This window comes from Macaca mulatta, chromosome 7, assembly GCF_049350105.2.
Source record: "Macaca mulatta isolate MMU2019108-1 chromosome 7, T2T-MMU8v2.0, whole genome shotgun sequence".
Taxonomy (NCBI): Eukaryota; Metazoa; Chordata; class Mammalia; order Primates; family Cercopithecidae; genus Macaca; species Macaca mulatta.
This window is the reverse complement of record NC_133412.1, coordinates 40,718,857-40,744,460: the sequence shown is the minus strand read 5'-3', so window position 1 is coordinate 40,744,460 and position 25,604 is coordinate 40,718,857. Positions and strand designations below refer to the sequence as shown.

At 44.5% G+C, this 25,604-nt stretch overlaps 1 long non-coding RNA gene across 2 annotated transcripts; it reads right to left on the bottom strand.

The window, feature by feature from the left end:
- Nucleotides 1-1,277: 1,277 nt before the first annotated feature.
- LOC144329915 (uncharacterized) lies at nt 1,278-12,277 on the bottom strand. Of its 2 annotated transcripts, XR_013395651.1 has the most exons (3): nt 10,175-12,277; nt 9,215-9,598; nt 1,278-1,880 (listed from the first exon to the last, which is right to left on the bottom strand). It is a non-coding gene; the product is annotated as an uncharacterized LOC144329915 (long non-coding RNA). The 2 variants fall into 2 exon arrangements; XR_013395650.1 differs by lacking the exon at nt 1,278-1,880 and having other exon boundaries at nt 6,826-9,598; nt 10,175-10,330.
- Nucleotides 12,278-25,604: the final 13,327 nt, after the last annotated feature.

Genomic DNA, 25,604 nt, shown 5'->3' with positions numbered 1-25,604 from the left:
TACAATTCATTTAGGTATTTTCCTACTTTATCACAGACAAAGCAAAGTGGCTTGAGCTCCTGGAGGCTACCCAACAGGGATATTCATTCTAATTCGGTTTATTTTCCTTTGCAGTTAAAACTCTACTAAGGCTCGGTGTAGTGGCTCATGCCTGTAATCCCAACATTTTGGAAGGCCGAGGCAGGAGGATCGCTTGAGACCAGGAGTTCCAGATTGGCCTGGGTAACGTAGTGAGACCCCCATCTCTACAATAAATTTTTAAAAATTAGCCAGGCATGAGGGCATGCAACTGTAGTCCCAGCTACTTGGGAGGCTGAGGTGGGAGGAGCATTTGAGTCCTGAGCCCAGGAGATTGAGGATGTAGTGAGTCATAATTGTGCCACTGCACAGACAGAGCTAGACCTTTTCTAAAAAAGAAAAACCAAAAGCAAACAAAAAAGCTTCTGCTAAATACCACAAATGTGTGCGTGTACACACATGCTCGGCCTCCCAAAGTGCCAGGATTACAGGTGTGAGCCACCATGCCTGGCTAACATTCATTCTTAAATATTTACTGTGTGCTATGCAGGGACCCTATGTACACTGCACAACTCTGGGGGTGGGAGGAGAGGGCACTGTCTGCACAGACCTCAATGTAAATGGTGTTTCCTGAAGTTGTGCAGCCTACCAGCTCTGTAAGACTCTGGTCTGGGCCATAAGAACTGTATTAGTCCATTTTCATGCTGCTGATAGAGACATACCCAAGACTAGGTAATTTATAAAGAAAAAGAGGTTTAATGGACTCACAGTTCCACATGGCTGGGGAGGCCTCACAGTCATGGTGAAAGGCGAAATGAACGTCTTACATGGTGGCAGACAAGAGAGAATGAGGGCCAAGAGGAAGGGGAAGCCCTTTATAAAATCATCAGATCTTGTGAGACTTATTCCCTACCATATGAACAATATGGGGAAACCGCCCCATGATTCAATTATCTCCCACCAGGTCCCTCCCACAACACATGGGGATTATGGGAGCTGTAGTTCAAGATAAGATTTGGGTGGGGACACAGCCAAACCATATCAGGGACAAAATCATGAGTAAGATATGGGCCCTGCTTTTTCCATCCTCTCTGTTCTATTTCTTAGGAGAGTTCCTTAGTCTAAAACCTTCTTTGGAACTAGAAATATCTATGCCCTATATAAATTCTGAGAGTTATACATGTAACAGTTAGCTTTCCCTTCTATCCTTGTAAAAACAACTAAGGTTTAGTCTTTTTCAGAGAAGTAACGCCCCTCACTGAGCATTATTTTATTAATAAGACAAAGTACTATTACAGCTGGATAAATCAAGTCATGGCCTTTGCCCTTGGGAAATTCAATAAAATCCAAAATAAAATCCTTAAGTTTTGCATATCTAAATTTGACCTTTCAACAGAAGAGGAGTAGTAGCAATTAAACATGAATCTGGGGACCGGGACCCCTAGAATCTAGCCTGACTAGGCTTTCTTGGGAAATGTACCAGTTAGGTTGGGGGTAAAACAAACCACCCCAAAGCTTAGTGGCTTAAAGCAACAAACACTCATCATTTTTCATGATTCTGTGAGTCAGTTGAGCAGTTCTGATCTAGGTTGGTGTGCAGATCTGAGGTCTGTAGATGGCTCAGCTCGAGTTGGCTGGCCTCCCTCACATACATGAAATTGACAGGCTGGTTAGTTGAGGAGGACTTAGCTGGGATGGTTTGTCTCTGTTCCATGTGATCTCTCCTCCTCCAGTAGGCTAGCTCAGCCTTCACATAATGTTCTCAGCATGGTGGTCTCAGGGTATAAAAGAGCAGCAAGAGAAAGCAAGCTTCAGTATGCAAGCACTTGAATATTTTTTCTTGTGTCACATTTGCTCTTGTCCTGTTGGCCAAAGAAAGATACATGGCTAAGCCTTGAGTCAGTGCGAAAGGTATTATCCAAGGATGTTGTAGAGAGAGGTATGAACAAATTGAGGACCAGTGTTGTAACAATCTACTGAAAAAATTAATTTAATTTCTCCTTATCTCGGTGTTTACCAAGATGATAATTTTAATAACACTTTCTTGACCTACTTCCCAGGGAAGAAAAAAAACACATGGAAGAAACTGCTGTATATCATTCAAAGAAAAGGGACAACATAACTATTATTCATTTTACTTCAGTTTACTCATCTATGTTTTTCATGTCTCGTCCACAGCATGGCTAATCTATCTATGGGGCAATTAGAAATCCCACTTAGTGAAAATTCCTATCAAAAATAAAGGTAACAATTTCAAAAGAAAATTCTGTTTATTTTCATAATTTTCACCAGTAAGTTGGTACATTTTATGGGTTATGTGTAAGGATACCCACTAAGGATATGACTAGCAGAATTCTTCAAGAATAGAAACCCAGGAATGTCTAACCACAGGCTAACTTTCACAATTGCCCTTATATGTTAGACTTGGCAGATACATTTTATTTTTTGTTTGTTTGTTTGGAGAAGGAGACTTGCTCTGTCACCCATGCTGGAGTACAGTGGCACGATCTCCGCTCACTGCAACCTCCATCTCTCGGGTTCAAGTGATTCTCCTGCCTCAGCCTCCCAAGTGGCTGGGATTACAGGTGCCCACTACCATGGCCGGCTAATTTTTGAATTTTTAATAGAGATGGAATTTCACCGTGTTAGCCAGGCTAGTCTTGAACTCCTGACCTCAGATGATCCACCCGCCTCAGCCTCCTAAAGTGCTGGGATTACAGGCATGAGCCACTGTGCCCAGCCAGCCACCGCGCCCGGCCTACATTTTGTTTTAAATAATTGCTCAGCACTGCACAAGTTGAACACTTGTTATAGCACTCAGAGGACTTAATCAGATAAAGAAAATGACTAGGAGTTTACAGTGTATGTTTTCTTTCTTTTTCTTTTTTCTTTTCTTTTTCCTTTTTTTTTTTTTTTTTTTATGAGATGGCATCTCACTGTGTTGCTCAGGCTGGAGTGGAGTGGTGCAATCTCGGCTCATTGCAGCCTCCGCCTGCTGGGTTCAAGCAATTCTCCTGTCCAACCTCCTGAGTAGCTGATACTACAGGCACCCACCACCACGCCCGGCTAGTTTTAATTTTTTTAGTAAAGATGGGGTTTTACCATGTTGGCCAGGTTGGTCTCAAACTCCTGACCTCAAGTGATCCACCCATCTCGGCCTCTCAAAGTGCTGGGATTACAGACGTGAGCCACCACGCCCAGCCTATGTATATGTTTTCATTCCTATTTGCGTGGTGCTGAGAATTGCTGAAGATAACACCACTTCTGGAAATTCACACCCAATCTTACTGGAACTAAGATTAGCCAAGAAAAGGATTACTTCATTCTTACTAATAACTTATCTTTCCTACAAATCGTGGTCTTCATTATTTAACTTGATGAATAAACATTTATTGGGCATCTACTGTGCGTGAAAAACTGAACTAGAGATAGAGATATGGATAAAACACAGCTTTTGCTCTGCTGGCAACAAACTATAAGGCAAATCTGACAGATAAGTGCTCCGGGGAGTATGGAGAAGGAATGATTTACACCAATGGCATGAAGTAGAGAAAACTTCTTGAAGACGACTTTTGTTCTGAGCTTTGAAGAATGAGTAGGATTTTTCAATGTAAGAAAGGGGAGAGAGAATTCCATACAGAGGTAAAACTGTATGGTAAACAGAGGGTTAAAGTGCACAGCATTTTTGGGGGAAAACATCACCCAGGTTAGTTGGAGTGTGGGGGATGTTATGGGAAGTAGAAAAGGAGGTGAGGCTAGCTTGTTAAGACCTTTGAATGTGATATTAAAGGGCTTACATGAGGGCTTTAAAGGTCCTTGATTAAAACATTCTCATGATTATAACTATTTTAGAAGTGTCATTCTGGCTTCTGGATACTGACACAATGGGGGCCCAACAGGGGCTACTGGCTATCTCTGTCAACCTAGTTCTGGGAGTGTCTCAGAAGTGGTACAATTGGTGGATCTGATAATCTAATGTGATAATTGTGAGAAATTTCTAGAGGGACAGCAAATGGTTGGAGCCCAGTATATGTGTTTGCGACTGCAGACTGCAGGGGAAAAGGGCAAGTGCTGTAGGTGGGGAAGATTTTATCTTGGACTGTTTTCCTCCCCTGTATTTCCATGGGCAGATTATAGTCTTCCCCAACTCCACTGCAAGACAGAACAGTATCACTAGTCCTGCACCAGCAGGAGATGAAGCCTGTGGGTACATCAGGGGACAGGAAGGAGATAACAGGTAAAGATACATCCACATTCCTTCTAAGAACTGCCACTCCTCAGCATAGTATTGGAGGTCCTGGCCAATGTGATAAGACAAGAAAAAGAAGTACTAGGTATAGGATTTGAAAGGAAGTAGCAAAACTGTCATTATTGACAGGTCATCTGATTATCTACATAGAAAACCTCACAGACTTAATAGAAAAACTTTTAGAACTAATACTTATGTACAGCAAGGATTTCAGGAACAAGATCTGCTTATAAAACTCAGTTGCATTCTTCTACAACAGCAACATTCAACCAGAAAATTGAATAGAAAATAAGATAACTTTCACAAGAGCAACACAACTAAAAAATTCCTAAAAATCAACTTAATAAAATATTCAAAATAAATTGTTGGAGAAAAATATAAAATTATTAAAGGACATTAGACTTAAGCAAAGAGATATGCCATATTGGTGGGCAAGACTACTTAACATGTAAAGTTAACAATTCTCCCAAAATTAATCTAAAAATCCAAGGCACTTTCAGTATAGTCCCAATAGAACTTTTTGAGGGAACAAAAAAGCATATTCAAAATTTATATAAAAGAAAAAAACAAGGTCCACAATCAGTTGAGCCAGTTTTGGAAAAAGAGCAAAGAGGAATGACTTGTCCCAGTATACTCCAGTGCTATATAATAAAACATTATTATGTGCAGAAGAATGGAAATAGAGCACTATGGTGCAGAAGCATGGAAATAGAGCAAGGGTGAGAAAGTGCTCAGAAATGCATATGTGTGCTTATGTGTTTGGTTGTGTGTGCACCTGATATATGAAAAACAAGTCAATGGGGAAAGGATGGGTTGCTTAGCAGACAGTGTACGGAAGATTGGTTCACTACATGGAAAAAAATTAAGCTGCATTCCTAACACCATAAGCAAAGGTGAACTTCAGAAGAATTAAAGATACAAATGTGCAACACCACCCTACAAAACATAGATATGCATGTGTATGTATATATACACATCAGAATATATTTATGACCTTAAAAGTGGGCAAGAATTTTTTTAAAAACATTCAAAAAGTGTAATCATATTCCCTGCCCCTCAAATTAATGACTATGTCTAAATTAACAATAATGACGATGGTGGATATAGTTATCTAAATGAACAGACAGGTGATAGACTGAGAAAAAATATTTGAGACTCCCAAAACTAGCAAGGGATTATTATATAGAATATATAAGAAAGTCCTACAAATCAATCAGAAAAGAGAATACAACAGGAAAATGGGCAAGGATATGAATATGTGACTTACCCCAAAAAACCCACTGGTTTTGCTCAACCTCACTAGTTTTTTGTTTGTTTGTTTTATTTTGTTTGTTTGTTTTTGAGACGGAGTCTCACTCTGTTGCCCAGGCTGGAGTGCAGTGGTGTGATCTCGGCTCACTGCAACCTCCACCTCCCGGGTTCAAGTGATTCTCCTGTCTCAGCCTCCTGAGTAACTAGGACTACAGGCGCCTGCCACCATGCCCAACTAGTTTTTGTGTTTTTAGTAGAGATGCGGTTTCACCATGTTGACCAGGATGGTCTTGATCTCCCGACCTCATGATCCACCTGCCTCAGCCTCCCACAGTGAACCTCACTAGTTCTTAGATAAATGAAAATTAAAACAATAGCAAGATTAAGTCTTTTTACCCATGAGGCTGGAAAATTAGGAGACTGGATAATACCAAACTCTGGCAAGGTTGTAAGGAAACAAAAAGGAAAGGAAACAAACAGTCTATTCTAGGGCATGTCAAAGATAAAGCCAGACACCAGTTAAAGCAGCCAGGACAGGTTTTATTCAGGGACTATTGCAATAAGGAAAAAGAGTAGAGTGTGAACAGAGCTCAACACCTGATGCAAAATGCTGAAGACTGTTTAAAGGTTAAGGGAAAGGCACTGTGGGGTGTTAAGGGAGGGTTAGTCCATGTGACTAGGCCACCTGGATTTATTCATTGGTGCTTATCTGGAGGAGAAACATATTTCTCCTAAAGTAAGGCGCCTATAGCAGTTAGGCCCTTATCCTCCTGGGAGAAGAGCTATAGCTCCCTGAATATCTGCATTTCAAAGAGGGCTCTCAGATCCTTGAGGAGACTGTTTTGGGTGGGAGATTTACATCTCAAAGGGCAAAGGAAAGATTTATAATTGCAAGCTTTCTAAAATAACTGCTCTAAGAGGGGGCTTGGGGCCTATCTTCCTATCACCAGGTTTTGGCCAGAATAAACAGTAAATTCTCCTGGCAGCATTGAGCTTCCAGGCAAACATTTTAAGGGAGGCTGGAATCATCCTAGGGACATGGCCTTAAGCTGCTAGAAGCCATGCTAGAGTTTGATCAAGTCTTTTAGTGCAGGGGTTTGGACAGAGTCATTATGGGCACAGAGTTGTGCAGTTCGCAGGTACAACCTAGACGTACTTTGTGAAAATAAATATGCATCAGCAATTCCACTCCTAGGCATATGCTTCTGAGAAACTCTTACACAGGACCTAAAGGATCATGGACAAAAATACTCACCTCACTGTAGTGTAGCAGGACGAGCCACAGACAAAACTCCTCAGACACCGAATTAAAGAAGGAAGGGGTTTATTTGGTAGGGGCATCGGCAAGACTCCTGTCTCAAGAGCCGAGCCCCCTGAGTGAGCAATTCCTGTCCCTTTCAAGGGCTCGTAACTCTAAGGGGGTGCATGTGAGGGGGTCGTGATTGATTGAGCAACCCGGGGGTACATAACTGGGGGCTGCATGCACTCGTAATTAGATCAGAACAAAACAGGATAGGAATTTTCACAGTGCATTTCTATACAATGTCTGTAATCTATAGATAACAGAACCGATTAGGTCAGGGGTTGAGCTTTAACTACCAGGCCCAGGGTGCGGCATTGGGCTGTCTGCCTGTGGATTTCATTTCTGCCTTTTAGTTTTTACTTCTTCTTTCTTTGGAGGCAGAAATTGGGCATAAGACGATATGAGGGGTGGTCTCCTCCCTTATTCCCCCCTTTTGAGACTCTCACTCATTTTATTAGTGGGAGTTCTCACTTTCATTTTCACTATCCATGTCTTCTTGCAAGACAGATCGATAGTGATTCATATAGTACACTTGTGCGGAAGCATTTTGGTGAACTAAGGTGGTGATAAAGCTTTTTATCATTCGAAGAAGTACAGGTAGCAAACAAGGGAGCAGTAGGCAGGTTCCTATTATTATTATAACTCCTATTATAAGAGTTTTAAATCCTCTTAGTGCTGGGAACCATTTTCCAAACATGGCCCCAGGATCAAACCCATGCCACACTTGCACAGGCACGTGTGCCAGTTTTGTCATATCTCTAACTAGGTCTTCAACTACTTGCCCTTGATCATCTATGTGTAGACAGCAATTAGTAAGGTTAAATTTCCCACAGACCCCTCCTTTAGCTACTAGCAAGTAGTCGAGAGCCAATCTATTTTGATAGATAGCATTTCTCATCTGAGTTTCTTGCCAGGCCAGAATAGTCAAGGCTCTGCCGGTTTTATTAGTGATTATTTCTGAGACAGCTTGTAACTGTATGATTCAGTTGATCATGTAAATGGGGGTCTGGTATCCCCATGAGCCATCTTGTGCCCAAGTAGCAGGCCCATAATATTGTATGATTCTCTCAGGGGGCCATTCATCATCTTTCCAATTTCCTATAGCTATGTTTCTCTTTTCATGGGAAGCATAGGGAAACCCAGGAGTTCGTCTGTTTTTATGGGCAGTAAGAAGAAAGATGGTTTAATAGTGCCAATAACAAAACTACCTGCCTGCTGGTCAGGTAATTTGGCATAAGCTCTATGCCTACATATCCAGTATAATCCAGTGGGGGCTGTCTGGTCCCGGTGGGACTCCAGGTGGGTCCACACAGTTTGCAACTTTGGGAATTTACTAAATGGATTTCTCTCTGTGTGATTTAAACTCCACCAAGTGACTGTTTTTGTGGTACCATTATACAGTTTCTGTCCCAGACAACTAAGTCGTCCTATGGGGTGAGTGAATTCTTTTCCTTCTCTAGCTATGCAATATTGTCCAATAATTGAGGCTTTTAGGACCCAGAAATTATCAGGTGATTCTTTTGAACTGGGAATTCATCGGGAACTGGGTCGGTAGGTACTAATTCTCGGGCTTCCCATGGCCATTGATCTCCCATTACAGTTCCTCCACATACATAATATGAAGTGACATTGAGAGACTGGGCTACATGCTCGCCTAATTGCAAAAACAAATTTCTTGTTTTTCCTGGAATTTCTGGTACTGGTACATTTAGTTCATCATAGAAAGTTTGAAACACTGGCTCAGGAGAGCGTTTGTAAACTTCTCCTTGAACCAAGATATTTACTTGAGGATCCAGTCTGGCCCCATCGATTCCTAAGGTCACAGGCCCCTCTTTTTTCCAGCAAGGATCAAGGGGATTGGTTATTAGCAGCTCTAAGGGGTTACATTGTCCCTTAGTGCAGGAAGGGCCATTTTTTCCTTTCTGAAGGTGGACTGGATCCTTTTCATTTTTTATCCAAGTGGCCCAAATGACACAGGACCAGTATCCACATTCATTTCCACACAGTCCTAATCAATGACAAATGTACTTATTTTTGGTCATCTAGCATTTTTCCCAATGAAAAGAGCCACATCTCCTTCCTAACTTATTGATATTAATGACAGCACAGCAATCGAATTTCAAGATTATGCGTTTGGGCACCCCTTTTCCTTCTGTTCTGGCTAATACTTTACTTGTATCATTTATCAGTCCCCACCAGTCTTCAGTCCTTAATCTTATTTCAAAAACTGTGGACATGGGAGGCTCAGAGGGGTCATAACACCCATTCGGTCGGTCATTTCCTGGGCTACATACCTTGTACTGAGTGTCATTATATAAACATGTTCCTTTTAAAGTTCCTAGACGTTCATAGTAACTATAGAACAGAAAGATTGCTTTAACTTGTTGCCCTACCTGGGTAACCTGATGTATACACTGAGAGCAGTCTTCCATGCGGGGAAAATCAGTGGAAGTTTTTACTATACAAGTCCAAATTATAAGGAAAATGAGTCTCCTGATGATTCTCCTCATGCTTGGGCCATGCGTAGACCAGTCAGCTTCCGGGTGTGACTGGAGCAGGGCTTGTCGTCCTCCTCAGAGTCACTTTGCAGGTGTTGTCCGGGCTCGGTTTTGCCTCCCGGGTTTCATCGGCTGCAGGTTTCACACGGCTGTGGTGGATCCAGGCTGGGATTCCTTCTAGTTTTACAGCCGTGGGGGTGGTCAGGATAACAGTCTGAGTTCCTTTCCACTGTGGCCGCAAAGGGGCTACGTTCCAGTCCTTGATCCACACACGATCACCTGGAGAGAAAGGGTGAACTGGGGAGAATAAGTTGACGGGACACCTCTCATTTACCCAAGCTGAGGTTGTCTGTGTAATTTTTCCTAAAGCCTGTAGCTGTCACTGTAATTCAATTTCACCTAACTCTCGGGGAGTGCCTGGAAGCTCCCGTAGTATAGGAGGAGGCCTATGATACAGTATTTCATAAGGGGAGTACCCTGTTTTCTTAGAAGGAGTGCATCTAATTTTAAACAGTATCATAGGAAGGGCCTATATCCACTTAAATCCTGTTTCCTGACATACTTTCCCTAAACTGTTTTTGACAGTCCAATTCATTCGCTGCACCTTTCCAGAACTCTGAGGTCAGTAGGCGGCATGTAGCTTCCAAGTGATTCCTAATGCCTTTGCTGTCTTCTGTACCAAGTCAGCCACAAACACCAGCCCGTTATCTGAAGTGATTCATAAAAGCAGTCTAAACCTAGCAATAAGATCTCAGAGAAGCACACGGGTTACCTCGTAGGCCTTTTCAGTTCGTGTTGGATAAGCCTCCACCCACCCAGAGTAAGTACACACAAGAAGCAGCAAATACTTGTTACCTCCACATTTCAGCATTTCCGTGAAATCCACCTGAAGATCCTCAAAAGGAGCCGCCCCATAAGCTTGTATGCCGGGTGGAACAGTGGGGCCTTGCCTTGCATTGTGCTGTCGGCAAGTAACGCACCGTTGTGCTACTGCTTTGTCAAGGGCTGGCAAGTGTGAGACATAGAAGAACCGGCCTAACAATTTTTCAAGTGACTCTTGACCTAGTTGAGTGGTTTCGTGCATGGCCAATAGGACTGTGGCTCCCAGCAACTGCAGCACAGCTACCCTCCCATCTGGCAGTCTGATCCATCCTCCTCTTATTACTTGCCCCCCTTCTGCATGGAAGAAGTCTTTTTCTTCCTTAGAATAGGTAGGTACCGGGTCAGGTGTTTGAGGGAGTAAGGGGGCTAATACCGATGCCCAGTAAGGGGTAGATGCTGCTTTTTGAGCTTCTGAATTAGCTCGAGTTTCCTAAGGCCACTGAGGTGGAGGCTCGCTGGTGTCCCCTGCAGTACATGACTGCTACCCTCTGAGGTTTCCACACTGCCTTTAATAATTGTAGAATTTGTTGATATTTTATGTCCTTTCCCCCAGAGTTTAACAGATGCTTTTCCTTATATAATGCTCCATGCACTTGGAGGCTTAGAAAGGCATATCGAGAGTCAGGGTAGATGTTTACCGTCTTACCTTCACTGAGTTCTGGAGCCCGAGTTAAAGCAATGAGCTCAGCCTTCTGGGCTGAAGTGCCCTGTGGCAGCGGTTTGGCTTCAATGACAGCATCCAAAGTCACCACCGCATATCCTGCACATCTTTCTCCTTGTGGGTTAACGAAGCTGCTCCCGTCCACATATAACTCCCAGTCTACTGATGCCCATGGCTGGTCCCGAAGGTCAGGTCTGCTAGAATAGACTGAGTCCAACACCTCTACACAGTTATGCTTGACCGGGCTCTCTGATACTGGGAGCAGGGTGGCGGGATTTAAGGTGTTACAGACTTCAATAGTTTGAAGGGGATTTTCATATAGCAAGCTTTGGTACTTGGTTAATCTAGCATTTGTTAAACAATGATGTCCTTTGGTAGTCATCAAAGTTACCACAGCATGGGGGGGCCTTTATATTCAGGTTTTGCCCAAGGGTTAGTTTATCTGCTTCTTGTTCTAACAGGGCTGTTGCTGCCAGGGCCCTTAGACATGGTGACCAGCCTTTGGAAACCCCATCCAGTTGTTTTGAGAGATAGGCCACTGGCCTTGGCCAGGGCCCCACAGTCTGGGTTAAAACTCCAACTGCCATTTTTTTCTCTTTCTGACACATAGAGTGTAAAGGGCTTTGTCAAATCTGGTAGTCCTAGGTCTGGGGCTGACACAGGCTTTTCCTTTAACTTACAAAAGGCTTGCTGTTGTAGACGTCCCCCATTCAAAAGGCTCCCAGTCACCCCGCCTTTGCAACCCCATTCGAAAGGTTTGGCTAGTACTGCAAAATTTGGAATCCATAATCTGCAAAACCCCACAGCTCCTAGGAATTCCCTTACTTGCCTTCTGGTTTTAGATTCCAGTAGGCTGCAGATGACCTGCTTTCTTTCTGACCCCAGGCTGCGCTCCCCTTTCCAAATAGTGAATCCCAGGTAGCGTACCTGCTGTCTGCAGATCTGAGCTTTCTTCTTGGACACCTTATACCCACAGTCCTCCAGGCGCTGAAGCAGGGCATCTGTCCCTTTTGGGCACCCGACTGCCATGGAGTGTCCCAGCAGAAGGTCGTCCACGTACAGGAGCAAGACGCAGCCTACGTCTTTAGCAGGAAACTTTTGCAGGTCTCGAGCCAGGGCCTCCCCGAAGATAGTAGGGGAGTTCTTGAACTCTTGGGGAAGCCGGGTCCAAGTGTACTGAGTAGTGACCCCTGACTCCAGATCTTCCCACGGAAAGGCAAACAGCTTCTGGCTCTCAGAAGCTATTCTGATGCTAAAGAAGGCATCTTTTAAGTCCAGACAGATAAACCAGCTGTCCTCAGCGGCAGCAGCCCTAACAACGTGTAAGGGTTAGGAACTACTGGGTGCAGAGTCACTGTAGCTTGGTTGACCAAGCGCAAGTCCTGTACTGGTCGGTAGTCCTTGGTCCCTGGCTTAGGGACAGGCAGGAGGGGGGAGTTCCATGGAGACTGGCAAGGAACTATGGTTGCATAGGCTTTCAAGTGCCTGAGATGAACTGGATTCCTTCGAGAGCTTCTCTGGGAACCGGATACTGCTTTTGTCTGATTGGGCCCCAGGCTTAACTTTTATGAGTACAGGGGCTTGGTTGACCGCCAGTCCCAGAGGATTATCCTCTGCCCATACTCGGGGCCATCACTTAGCTAGAGCTGGTTTTATCTCTTGGCCTGGCTCGGTTAGAAAAAGTCTCCATTCTTCTTCCTGGGGGACTGTAAGGGCCATGATAACTCCTATTTCTGGTAACTTTATCTGTAAAGCACCCTGTTTTGTAAAGGAGATGGTGGCTGTCAGCTTGCTAAGCAAGTCTCTTCCCAGCAAGGGCAAGGGACAGCCAGGCATGTACAAGAACTGGTGAACTATCTCATGTCCTCCCACCGAGCAGGTCTGTGGTAAACAGAAAGCCTGCTTAGTGGAAACTCCTATTGCTCCAATTATAACAATGGTTTTCTTGGATAAGGGGGCAACCGGGGTGGTCACTACTGAATGTTCAGCACCAGTATTGACCAAAAACTTAATGTCCTTGCCCCCAATTGTAATCCTGACTGTGGGCTCCTTGGGAGCGCTTGAACCCGGTCCCCTTCAGTCCAGTAGCCCTTCAGTCAGATTGAACAAAGCTCGCTCGTCTTTGTCTGAGGTCTTTTGTTCCGAACCTCCTTGCTTTTCCTTCAGTTGGAGACACTTATCTTTCCAATGTCCTATTTCCTTACATTAGGCGCATTGGTTACATTGCAAGTGTGGGCGATTAGACTGGGTATTCTTCCTGAACCCCTCTTTCCCTCTCCTTTCGGGGGAATTCCCTTAATGGCCATGGCCAGTAAGTTGGCATTTTGCCTAGCCTGGCATTCGCCTTCCTTACGGCTTTCTCTGCAGCTTGTTGCATCTCTATTCAAAAACACTTGATTGGCTATTTCCAGTAACTGTGAGGTACTCATACCCGCAAACCCAGCCTGTTTCTGCAATTTTCTCCTGATGTCTTCCACGCTTTGTTAAGGCCATGTTACTAAGGCCATGTTAATCATGCGCTGATTTTCAGGGCTACCTGGATCAAAAGGAGGGTACATACGGTAAGCCTCACGCAGTCTTTCATAGAATTGCACTGGACTCTCCTCTTTGCCTTGGATGACCTCAGAGACCTTATTTACATTTGTTGCCTTTTGAGCCCCTTTGTTTAGACCTTCTATTAATGCCCACGGTACCATCTTAGCCTCTCCATGTCTGCTCCCTTGTTCGGGTCCCACTGGGGGTCTGTTCCTGGCAGTTGAATTCTTATATATTCTTGGGGGTTTTGGTAATCGGCTGGGACGTGCTCCTCTAGCCACTTAGTTGCCGCCTGGAGCACCCTTTGCCTTTCATCTGTATTAAAGAGGTACGTGAGCAGCTGGTGGCAATCAGCCCAAGTAGGATTATGAGTCTGTATAATAGTTTGGAGCAAGTCAATTAAAGCTTGAGGCTTTTCAGTGTAAGATGGAGTATTATTTTTCCAATTGAGGAAGTGAAAGGTGAAAGGTCAGCAGAAGTGAAAGGTTGATATACAAAGGCATGCCTTTCCACCATGTGTCCATCCTCATCTACCCCAGTATATTGCTGCTCTCTCAGGGGCATTTGGATTCCAGTCTTGGGTGGTAAGCAAGCTGCCAAGGGAGGAGTTTCTCCCACAGCTTCACTTCCTTGCTTGTCTACTCTGGGTGGTCTAGGGGTGTGGTCATCTGGTGGAGGTGTAGGTCCTGTGGGCTCAGGGGTGGGGAGCCCTTCCTCCTGATAAGGAGGGGGTATTGCTGGTACCAGTTCCTGCCGTGATTCTTCTGATGTTGGGTCGGACAGGACTTTTGGTGCTGACCTCCCTCAGCAGGTGGAGCAAGGACCTTCCTTAACTAACTATCCCTTTGCTACCAGTACTGCTGCTGTCTGTCCTTTTAACCACTGTGGGGGGTTCAAAACTAGCTGTAATCAGGAATCTATATACAGGAACTGATCTAGGTGCCCTGGCTTACAGGTTACCCTGTGCCATACCTTCGAGACAAGGGACCTGTCTAGGCTTCCTTCTGATGTCCAACCCACCTCTAATGCTGGCCAGTCTATCTCACACAAAGTTCTAAGTTTTCCTGGTGTCATGGTGACTCCATAGTCTCCCTTAAATCCCTTTTTGAAATTTTGCAACATAGTTCCTAGTGGGGTGGGCTTACTTTGTTCCTGACCCATGTTTCCTTGAGACAAAACACCATGCTCACACCACAGGTACACCACAAAACAAAGTATGGGTAAAAAGGGCACACACACACTTTTACAGTTTATGCCAAACCAGAATCAAAACCAAAATTAGAGTATCCAGAAATCTAAGCCAGGTCAAAACCAAAACCAAAATATCAAGCAATCCAAGTCAAGTCAAAAACAAAAATCAAAGTTCCGGTACAGGCACACTGTGGGTGATCCGGCCACGCTTCCACTCAAATGGAGTGGGCAAGTTCCCAAGACCAGTCCTGTCAGGCAGTTTAAATCAAGTCAAAACCAAAACCAAAGTGCCGATAAAGGCACGCCGTGGGTGATCAGGCCATGCTTCCACTCAAATGGAGTAGGCAAGTTCTCAAGACTAGTCTTACCAAGTTTCAGATGTCCGGACTCCAAGTACCAGTTCCTTCCCGGTGTTCAGCCATTGCGTTGATCCTTCACGGGGGCCTGCCACACACTGCTCTGGCGAGGCATCCCACTGGGACACATGCCTACCCAGGAGCACTCTCAGGCTGTCAGGATCTACGTCGCAAGCCCCCGAAGTGAGCAATTCCTGTCCCTTTTAAGGGCTCACAACTCTAAGGGGGTGCGTGTGAGGGGGTCGTGATTGATTGAGCAAGCAGGGGGTACATGACTGGGGGCTGCATGCACCGGTAATTAGATAGGAACAAAACAGGGTAGGGATTTTCACAGTACATTTCTATACAATGTCTGTAATCTATAGATAACATAACCGATTAGGACAGGGGTCGATCTTTAACTACCAGGCCCAGGGTGTGGTGCTGGACTGTCTGCCTGTGGCTTTCATTTCTGCCTTTTAGTTTTTACCTCTTCTTTGGAGGCAGAAATTGGGCATAAGACGATATGAGGGGTGGTCTCCTCCCTTATTAGTTCTGGTAAGAGGGAGCTGGGACATTTGCTAGGGAAATGGATAAGTAAATGCGGTAGGTAGGTTTAAAAACCAAACCACACAAAATAACATATTTCTTGTTAAACATAGTGAACTGCAAGTTTCTCTTCAAAGAATCAGCATGTCAGTAGGTTCAGCTCTCTTATTCTTTGATTCTCCATTTTCAAGTTTAACTTCCTGGTTCTCTTCGCCCACTTGTTTCTAGTTTAAGTAAACAACTTTCCCTCCAGTCTTAATCAGTAGTTCACATCTGTTCCCTGGGTCACCTGCTCCATCCTGCCTCATTCTGGTCACCTGCTTTGACCTGAGTCACCCTTGGTCACCTGCTCTGACCTAAGTCACCTTTTAGTTACCTGTTCCTAACCGTCCTTCCTGCCAAACTACTCACCATGCCACTCTGGCTCATACGCCTGCCCTCTTTAAAATAGCCAATCGAAATTAGCTTAGACTGTGCTGTCCAACCCTAGCCAATAGGTGAACGACACAGCAGCAGGGGCTACCTGCATCAGGAATAAGAACTCCTGCCCCTCCCCTGTCCAGGTGTGCTCTCGCCATTGTTCCATCTGCGATGAGCACCCTTTCTGCAGAAAGTAAAAATTGCCTTGCTGAGAGAATTACATTTATGTTTGAGTGCTATTTCTTTGTGGCACCAGGGAACAAACATTTCTAATATTTTGTAAGTTCATGTACATACCCAAGAATGTATTATCACAATATCAGAGTGACAGCCTGTGGGGGGGAAGGGGAATGAGTATTAGAAATGAAGGGGGGGATATCAAATAAATATGACAAGACAAACTCCTTACACAGATGGATAATGAGTGAGCCACACACTTCACTCACTACAGTTACAGTCAGAAACAGAGAGAGGGAGAGAAGAAAGGGGAGAGGATGAGAAGGTGGGGAAAACAGAAAGTGTGTCACTCTGGTAGGATGGACAATGACTGAGAGGGTAGGGTGGGAGAGACCAGGGAAGAGGGAATGGGGCAGTGGAGGTGGGAGATGACAGTGGTTGGAAGTAGAGCAGAGGCAGCAGAAATATGAATAATCAAAGCTGATTAAGGACCTATCATGTGCTAGGTACTGTTAGATTCTTGCATTCTGTTTGGGGATGGATCCCAGAAGCTACCTTAAGATGGAAACACTGATATGATGAATGTGGGGTGGAGCTCAGGTTGATCCCAAAAGTCCTAATCTGGGCAACTAGGAGGAGGATGGTGCCTTTAACTGAACTGAGAAATAAATAAGAAGGGAAATACACAAACTCACATTCATGGCTTGGGATCTCCCAATCCATCACTTTGAAAATCAAGATTCTGAGAAGGCATTCCTACTTAGGAGGAAGAGGAGTGACATTCATTGTACGGCTAGAATAATTGTTATTTTCATAACAATACAAGTCCGAGTGCTTATTACAGGTTAGATAGTGTGCTTAAGATGTTTACACTCAGTAGCTCATTCACAACCCTATAAAATAGGTACTGCTATAACCTCTCTTTTTATTGATTAGAAAACTGAAGCTTAGTGAAGTTAAGTACTTGCCCTAGGTCACAGAGCTTCTGATTCCTTAGCCCTAATATATATGGATTCCACTCTACAGGCGTAATTTTTATATAATTGTCAAAGTAGTCCATGAATAGACTTATTATCTTCATTGTCTTCATGTATCTCTAGTAAGTGGTAGAGGTTGGATCCAAACCAAAGTTTGTGCTTTTTTTTTTTGTTTTTTGAGATGGAGTCTTGCTCTGTTGCCCAGGCTGGAGTGCAGTGGTACGATCTTGGCTCACTGCAACCTCCACCTCCTGGGTTCAAGCCTCTGAGTATTCTCCTGTCTCAGCCCCCTGAGTAGCTGGAATTACAGGCGCCCACCACGATGCCTGGCTATTTTATGTATTTTTTTAGTAGAGATGGGGTTTCCCCATGTTGGCCGGGCTGATCTCAAACTCCTGGCCTCAGGTGATCTGCTTGCCTCAGCCTCCCAAAGTGCTGGGATTACAGGTGAGAGCCACCATGTCTGGCCTATACTGTTTTCATGACACACATCTGCACATCTCTCTCAACTATTGCTCAGACTGTCTCTCATGCTGCCCATTCAAACTCTACCCATAGAGGAAAAGAGTCTAAAGAGACATATTAACCAATTGCAATCCATAGACCTTGTTTGGATCCCAGTTCAAACAATTGGTTAACAAAAACACTTAGAGGATAATTGGGAAAACATGATATTAAGGAATTATTATTGATTTTTATGTGTGCTGATAACATCATGATTATGTCTAAATAGGGCAGTCCTTTTTAAAGAGAAATATCTGTAGGTGAAATTCTAACTACAATGGTTCTCAGAGCATGGCCCTCAGATCAGCAGCATCAGTATTACATGGGAGCTTGTTAGAATGCAGATTCTCAGGCCAGACCTACTGAATCAGAAACTCTGTGGGTGGAGCCCAACAATCCATGTTTTAACAAGCCCTTCAGGGGATTCGAACGCATGCTAAAATTTGAGAGCCACCACAATAATGTGATGTCTTGAATTTGTTTCAAAATAATCTGGGGAAGGGGTGATGCATATATAGGGATTCATTATAACCATACTGTCTCCTTTTTTTTTTTTTTTAAGAGATGGGGTCCCCCTCTGCTATCCACGCTGGATTCAAACTCCTGGGATCAAGCAATCCTCTTGCTCCACCTCCTGGGTATGTATTGTCTACTTTTATATGGGTTGGGAAGTTTTCCACAATAAAAAATTTTCAGAACTCCAAACAGTTTTCTCTGCAGTGCCATCTAATGGCTCTCTCCTCACTGCTCTTGTCTCTCTTTTTTGCCTGCTCCCCTCCATCTGAAACATTTCCTCCTGGCTTCAGAAATGGCTGCTCTCCTTATTCTGTTTATTATTATTATTATTATTATTATTATTATTATTATTTTTGAGGTGGAGTCTTGCTCTGTCACCCAGGCTGGAGTGCAGTGGTGTGATCTCGGCTCACTGCAACCTCTGCCTCCCGGGTTCAAGTGATTCGCCTGCCTCAGCCTCCCAAGTAGCTGGGACTACAGGTGTACACCACCACACCTGGCTGATTTTTGTATTTTTAGTAGAGATGGGGTTTCGCCATGTTGGCCAGGCCGGTCTTGAACTCCTGACCTCAAGTGATTTGTCCACCTGGGCCTCCCAAAGTGGGGGGATTACAGGTATGAGCCACTGCGCTTAGCCCTTATTCCATTTATTTGCCTCGAGTTCCCTAAATCTTAGGAGGTCCTTCTGTTCTTGCTCTCTGTCTTTGTCCTCTCTGTGAAAGTCTTTAAATGGCCCTTCTCATGTCATTCAGTCACTGTTTCTCACATCTCGGTGTTCTTCCTGGCTTCTAGTTTCTGTGCACTCTGTGGTTTGCAGAACTGGTCCAAGACCTTGTCTTTGCACATGCGCTGAGTGACCTTTCTGCTGCTTGTATTGGCACTATCGACAGCTTCTTTTCTTTCTCTTAGAAAACAAAACATTCACCTCCTTCAATTAAAAAAAAAAAATTTCATGTAATTGTTTTAGTTTGCAACATATCTGCCATTTAAAAAATCTCCAAACAATACAGAAGTGGAACAAGTAAAAATGTCACCCTGTTCCCCAGAACATTATCTTTATTGCTAACTTCCTAATGCTCTCACCAATCTCTCCGTGATATCTGAGTTCATTCCTGCCCTGACCTCTGCCTTAGATCCCCCAGGACAGCATGTACAGTATGGAACCAAAGACCACAGCCCATTGATTCTTCAGGCTGAGGGATGGAGTCAGTTAAAGGGACAGAAATAAATAAAATTGAGAAGGCTGGGCACAGTGGCTCATACCAGTAATCCCAGCACTTTGGGAGGCTCAGGTAGGAGATCTCTTGAGCTCAGGAGATCGAGGCTGCGGTGAGCTATGATCATGCCACTGCACTTAAGCCTGGGTGACAGAGTGAGACCTTGTCTTAAAAAAAAGAAAAATAGAGAAGAGAGCAAAAGAGAGCCAGGAGTGAGTGGGAGGAGGATGATTGGCAGCTGCTGGAAGTGGGACAAGGAGTTAAATGTCCTTTGTGTCCAGCTCCCACAACTCCCCCTTTCCCTCGGTCTTGGTCATGGCTTTTGATCTCTTTTGGGAGCTCCGAGGTGCAGAAGCTTCTTCAGAGAGTCTGCTGATGAAGCACTGTTCAGCATGTGGACTTAGAATGAAGCCTTCTTGACCGCCACTACGGCAGTTTCTGCTCTTGGCTATGGGCTTGGACCCATTCTAGCGGGCTCCCTTCCCCAGCATGGCCAGCCCTATGGGTATACTCGCCTCCTGTTGTTGTCTGCATTAAGCCATCAAGCCACTGACTTACCAGCAGTCTACCTATTGTCATCTGTATCTGGATCCTTCAAGTTGTAGCTTTGCTGCTCTTCTAGGAATTCCCTGACCTTCTAGAGGAAGTCACTCAAGAGATTTGACTCCCTGGTTTAAATCACTAATCTTTCCAGGCTTCATGACTTCTTGGAAATTGTCTTAAGATTTTATCAATGTTAAAATAATTAAGACTATGTAGAAATGTGGGAAACTGTTTATAATCCAATGTTAGTTTTTTAAAAAGTAGTATATTCAATAGGGTATCTTTTCTCCATAGTAACCAGGTATAATTTCTTTGTTGGCATGGACAAGAAGAAGGGAACATGTAAGAATGAAGAGTCATTATCTGGTAGGATGGATTATCAGGGTTTTTTTTCTCTTAAAAGTTCTCTGTTAATAACTTTTTATAAAAATCACTTGGCTGAGATGTTTCCCTGTTTCAGTGCAACATTTAAAGGTCTGTTTCCAGGCCGAGTGCGGTGGCTCATGCCTGTAATCCCAACACTTTGGAAGGCTGAGGCAGGTGGATCGCTGGGGGCCAGGAGTTCGAGGCCAGAATTTGAGGCCAGCCAGGCCAGCATGGCAGAACCCGTGTTTCTACTAAAAATACAAAAATTAGCTGGGCGTGGTGGCAAGCACCTGTAATCCTAGCTACTTGAGAGGCTGAGGCACGAGAATCACTTGAACCTGGAAGGAAGAGGTTGGAGTGAGCTGAGATCGTGCCACTACACTCCAGCCTGGGTGACAGAGCCAGACTCAGACTCAAAAAAAAAAAAAAAAAAAAAAAATTCTGTTTCCAGTTTCCAGTCGTGGCCAGGCATGCTTTACTCAGCATCAGATGCTCTGGGTGGAATCTTCACAAAAGCACCATGTTGCTCATCGCCCTGGAGGAGGCCACGGAGTTATCTTTCATTTCCCTGCACCTTCCTTCTTGTTGGGACAATGGCTGCAAGTTAGCACCGCTCCTTCCATACCTTTTCTGTGCCCTTTCCCCCAGTTTTTAGCAGTTTCCTTCTGCTGACGGCTAGTTATGTCAGACCTATTATAATGGGATTTCTCTCATTCACTGCCTCTGAATTGACTTCTTTCCTATGAACTGGGATATCTCAGGGGTGATATGAACCCAGAGAGCCTTCTTATCAGACAGGTCTGATGCCCCCACTAAAAGCAAATGGCTCTACAGTTACAAGCACCAATACACTTTGTAATTATGGACTCTGATGTCGTTCCTAAATGTCTCTAAATAATTTTACAAATGTTCATGGGATTAAGTGGCATAGTCCCTGTCATAAAAATGGAGTTAAGGAGGTATTTCCCCTTCACCACTGTCCTCAGGGGAAACAGAGTTTGCAAAGAGAGGCCAAGTTTCTGGGGTTTGAACTTTCTGATTCTTCGAACATTCTTTAAGAACTCCAACTATATCTTGCTATCATTTCTACTGTCCACAAAATCCTGGATAGTGAAGAAAACAGAGACATGTAAGATCAAAAAGTTTTGCATAGCTGTGTCAAAAAATGGAGACGCCAGCATAAATCATCCAGTTTTAATCACAGTAAAAGGAGACCCAGACTCTCATTTCAAGTGGCGCAGGCATAAAGAAGGAACTCTGTAGCTAAGATTTCTTTACTCATTTCAGTGGGCTTGCCACACTGTGTCTCCTTGGGGAAGTGTCTCTAGTTCGCTAGCTGAATTGCTGTGGGTGAGAACTATGAAGCCTTGGCTGCCCACCTGCTCTGCCAGCCACCAGATACACCTGAGCCCTTGCTCAGCGCTTGAGAGGAAGTTGGATCCCTGCCAGGGCTGGCTTCTGGCCAGAGAGGCAATGCAGCTCAATTGGTCTACTGGGAAGCTTACTGGCTTTCACCTGTCCATGCTACAAAGCCAGCAGTGTTAACTGCACTAGGCTTCCAGCCCACTGAGCTCTTGTCAGTCACTAGAGCCTATACAAGGTGGCCTGGCTCAGTCTACAAACTCCAGCTGGAAGAGAAGCAGAATTGTGCTACATGCTCCTATCACCCTACACCCAGTGGAGATGAATGCAAACTAAAATGCAGGCAACTGGGGGTGGCTTGTCAGTTTTCTTTGGAAGCACCTGAAATGAAGCAGTCAGCTCATGAATTCCTGCAATGGTAGAGAGCTTGAGTACCCAAGCAAGAGGAAATTACTAATAATTTCAATAGTATGTGGCATCTCTGGGCTCAGGAATACCTTCTAGCTACAAAATTCCACTGATCAGGCATTTCCTGTGGTAAAGGGGGGTTCTAAGCCTACTTGTTTAGAAGGCTTCAACTTATTTCAGTAGTAAGACTCGGTTTGTTATGACCAAAGTTACATTCTATAAGAGGCCAATGTGTGGGGGAAAGGGATATCTGGAAGTCTCTACTCATTTTTCCCTGAGGGTTCATGGAAGTTGATGGAGTTGCCCAAACCAGGGTTGGAACTTTCGGAGAAACAGCATGAAGGATCATCCAGTCAGGATGTTTCTACAGAGGACAAAGACCGCTGCATAGTACTCATTACGTGCCGCCATGCTAAGTTTTCATATGCCTAGCTGATTAAATGTATTCCTCCCTTTCTCCCTTTGGGGTATACTTATTCTAGGACCCTCTATTTTTTGCTTTCTCTTCTTTTTTTTTTTTGAGATGGAGTTTCACTCTTGTTGCCCAGGCTGGAGTGCAATGGCGTGATCTCAGCTCACTGCAGGCTACACCTCCCGGGTTCAAGCAATTCTCCCACCTCAACCTCCTGAGTAGTGGGGATTACAGGCATGGGCCACCATGCCATGCTAATTTTTGCATTTTTAGTAGAGTCGGGGTTTTTCACCATGTTGACCAGGCTGGTCTCGAACTCCTGATCTCAGGTAATCCACCCACCTCGACCTCCCAAAGTGCTGGGATTATAGGCATGAACCACCATGCCCGGCTGGACTCCCATCTCTTTAGCCAGGAGGAAATCGAGATTCAAAGAGGTTCAGTGGCCCAGAGTCACACAGGGTGGTGAATGGTGGAGCTGAGTTTCAAAACCCGGGTTCATATGATGCCAAAGCTCTGCCCCTATACCATTCTGCCTGCCTGACTCCGAGTGGAAGTTGTCAGACTTGATATTAGCACTACTCGCTTCAGGTTGGCACTTGTGAGCTCACTGGAATGTGGCCCGTGAATACACTGTGGTTTAGAAGATGGGTGGGAGAGCACAGTGCTTCAGACTGAGAACAAGAAGAACAGGAAGGATATAGACCAAATTCCTGAGGCTAGAGGAGAGTGGGTTCCCCAGTAGGTGTGAAAAAAGAGAAGGCTGTGAGAAACCTTAAGCTATTACAGCCTAATTATATCTCCTAAATGTCTGAGTGTCAGCTAACCATGACATTGTGAATAATGCACCTGGAAAGAGGTGACACTATTGCACCAAGGTTTACTTCACGTAAAGTGCTGAGTTTCCCCGTGCATAGAAATTTGAATTATTATGTTTAAATTAATCACGCAGAGTGCATTATAAAAGTCCCAGCGAAGAGCTGTGATTCCCCCCTCAACAGAAGTAGGAGCTGAAGAACCCAGGGAACAAGTAACCAGACGAGAGTCATCGTGGTAACTGGTGTCAGGTATGGGGTGAGAGTTTACAATCCCTTGTTGGAATCCAGTTTTTATTTTCTTAGATTAGTAAACCAAAGCTGAGCTCAAACACACTTCCTTTCCTGTGCAGTCCACTCTTAGGAGTGACATCTTATGGAGGACAAATGCCGTTATTTATTGTTTTTCCCATAGCGCTCTCATCCCACGTATACGGCCTCCTTCCACTGCCAACCCTGTGTGGAGTTAGACATTCTTATTCCGACTTACGGATTAGAAAACAGAAGCAGAAACATGGTAAAAGACTTGCTGACGTTCCACTGCTGGCTCCTGGCAGAGTCAGAAGCCTGGCATCCTTTCCTCCAGGTCACACTGTCCTCCAACTGATCCTGCTTGAAATCGAGCCGGGCAGCCAGGGTTCACACAGGGGTTATGCCTCCAAGCCGTTACTGTGAAGGGGAAGAAGCAAATGTGAATAAAACTACAAAACTGGCTATATTTTAAAACACAGACTTTGGTACCCAGATCAATAGGTCTATGTGAGTCTTGGCCTAGAGGTTCCCTCAGCCACTGCCCAAAGGATACCATGTGGCCTTTTCCTTCCTTCTTCCCTTCCTTCCTCCCTCTTCTCCCTTCCTCCCCATTCCCTCTCTGCCTCTGTCTTGTCTGGCCTTCCTAGGTCAAAGCAGAGCTCTGTTTTATATAACAAAAGAGCTATGTGGTATGGCTCACGTTCTCCTTCCTTTGCTTGAGACCTGTGTCGATTCAAAGCTCTGAGCTCTCCTTTTGGCAAATGTTCTATCCACTCATCAGAGAGTATGATACAGGGCCCCTTGGTCCCTCAGACACAGCCATATTCCCTGCTGAACATTATTCAATTGCTAGAATTGGTACATGTGCCTCTGATCAACAAATAAACGATCACAGCATCTGGAAAATTGGAGAACCGTAGGCTAGGCATGGTGGCTCATGCTTGTAATCCCAGCACTTTGAGAAGCTGAGGGAGGCAGATCACTTGAGGCCAGGAGTTCAAGACCAGCCTGGCCAACGTAGTAAAACCTCGTCTCTACCAAAAATACAAAAATTAGCCAGGCATGGTGGCTCACGCCTGTAGTCCCAGCTACTCAGGAGGCTGAGGCAAGAGAATCACTTCAATCCGGGAGGCGGAGGTTGCAGTGAGCAGAGACCACACCACTGCACTGTAGCCTAGGTGACAGAGAGAGACTCTGTCCAAAAAAAAGAAAAAAGAAAAGAAAAGAAGGAAAACTGGAGAATCCTCCTCTTAGAGGCACCCAGTAAGAAAATGTACCAATCTGAGGCATCTGTAGGACAGCCATGAAAAGGGTCTGCCTGGGCCTTGGAGACAAAATCATCTGGATTCCTCATGAACTAGAAAAGATTCAACTTCTCCAAGCCTCAGATTCCTTATCTATAAAATGGCAAACCTAACACTATCCCTGCAGGTTGTTGTAAGAATAAAGCACCAAGCACAGTGGCAGGCAAACAGAGGTGCAATAAATGTCCATTTTCTTCTCTGCAGTCCTTTCTTTAGCTCCATATAAAGGTGCATTCCCAACTAAGTGACACCATTTGAAGAGTTCATTCTTATCTTAAGAAATAAAATTATCACCTTAAGAAACAAAATTCTCTATACCCTAACCTTAATGCCTGAAAGGCTAACAACTTGCTATGTCGGGGCAAATGCCACCAAATGGCACTAGGTTTGGGAAAGAAGAGCCTGGTATGTGCTGTGCATTTCAAAGGTTTTATGAAGTCATAGAACATAATCCTTACACTGACGATGTCTTCCTCACCGCCTCACCTTCCTCACCACTCTGTCACCTCAGGACAGAGTGGGCCCCTCTCAGTTATGTCTCAACCTTCTATTGCACTTATTAGAATTGTAATTATATAGTTATCCATGAGATTGTTTTATGTTTGTGCACTCTCCAAGAGCCTAGCATAGTGCCTGGCATATAGAAGATGAATGAATGAATGAATGAATGAAGAAAATGTTCACTGGCCTTATCACCTTCCAACCATATATCAATTCTATGATGACCCGGGGGTATGGATTACACCGTCACTTTACAGAGGATGAAAGCTTGCATCACTGTCAAGGTCAGCCATTGAGGAAGTGGTGGGGCAGGCACTTCAGCCAGCCCAGACTTCCTAACACCAAATCCTTGTTCATT